Source organism: Cynoglossus semilaevis, chromosome 6, assembly GCF_000523025.1.
Source record: "Cynoglossus semilaevis isolate Cse_v1.0 chromosome 6, Cse_v1.0, whole genome shotgun sequence".
Taxonomy (NCBI): domain Eukaryota; kingdom Metazoa; phylum Chordata; class Actinopteri; order Pleuronectiformes; family Cynoglossidae; genus Cynoglossus; species Cynoglossus semilaevis.
The window spans coordinates 1,237,797-1,239,149 of NC_024312.1; the positions used below are offsets into that span (position 1 = coordinate 1,237,797).

The 1,353-nt window shown below is 43.4% G+C and overlaps 1 protein-coding gene across 1 annotated transcript in view; it reads left to right on the forward strand.

The window, feature by feature from the left end:
• The window catches only part of necab2 (N-terminal EF-hand calcium binding protein 2), an 87,755-nt gene that overhangs the window by 34,757 nt on the left and 51,645 nt on the right, over positions 1–1,353 (forward strand). The gene's annotated exons all lie outside the window — the stretch shown is intronic.

The window sequence follows — 1,353 nt, forward strand, 5'->3', positions numbered from 1 at the left end:
TTCCTTCCTTCCTTCCTTCCTTTCTTCCTTCCTGGCTTTAAAATGAAGTTAAAATCAGACAAAGCTCAGCTAAATGATAATATTCTGTAACTGGACCATGTTCTGTTTTTAGTCTCCAGAAATACAAAAAACAACATTTGGAAAATAAATTGAACTTACGTGTCTCCAGAAATACAAAAAACAACATTTTGAAAATAAATTGAACTTACGTCATAAATAAAATAATAAAAAAAAACCTTCATTCTGTTAGCAGACGTTTTTCCTCTGGCCTATATATATAGGCCAGCAGGAGAGACGAGTCTGGACCAGGTCCAGGACCTGATGCAACACCAGAGCAGAGTCTGTATCATTCAGTCCACATCAGATTGATTTTCAACACATCTGAAGAAATCCTCTTCATTTCTGCAGAGAGTTGCCTCGATTTCAGCTGCAGTACCATGATCCAGCCAGCAGGGGCTGGGTCTGAATGTAGTGTCTCTGGGCCTCACGCTCTGGTTGGTCTAAAAACTGGGGTTAATAATTACAGTCACCATGACCAGAGCTGTGAATGTGTGTGTGCCTTTATGTGACGGACTGTCAAACTGTCCGGGGCGGAATCCTGCCCTCACCTGGTGACCGCTGGGATTGACTCCAGATCCTATAAAGGATGGAGTGATCAAAGACTAATGATTGATTTGTTGTTGCTGACAGTGAATACAGTAGATCAGTGGAGGTCCAGAGTCCACATCCAGTCCTGCGAGCCACCTGTTTGGCAACCACAAGATGAATACTGTACATGAAATGAGGCTGTTTCCGTGTCCTTCGATGTGATGTTTTCGTTTTTGTTCAGCGAGTGTACCTGAGCTGTGGTCTCCATGACAACGGGCCACTGATAGGATGTCGAGAACAAAGGCACTTTTCTTTTACTTTTGCTTTTGAAGTGGTTCAGTGTTCAATACTTTGTCAGCAGTAAGAGACGAGATGGAATTCCTGAAGTGTTTGCTTTTGCTTCTTTGTAGAGAAGCTGATATATCTGTCCTGGATTCTGTGTTTTTTTATTGAGGAGTGTTTTGGCCTGAGGCTCGACCAGCTTTAATGAATGGACCTTTGACTCCGAGAAAAAAAAGTCTCTAGAACTTCTACGACTTCTTGGAGTTTCTCTAATGTATAGATTATAGTCGTAGCGTCTGTAGCCATCGTTTAAGCCAGAGGTTCCCAACCTCTGGTCCCCCGACCCCCCTGACACACACACACACACACACCGAAATCCTGCATCAATATTTGACCCGTGGACCGAGAAACAGCTTCAGTTTTTCTCCTCGTTGACTCTTCACTGCAGCTCAGGATGAAGTGATACAGGCAAGAACTTTGGGG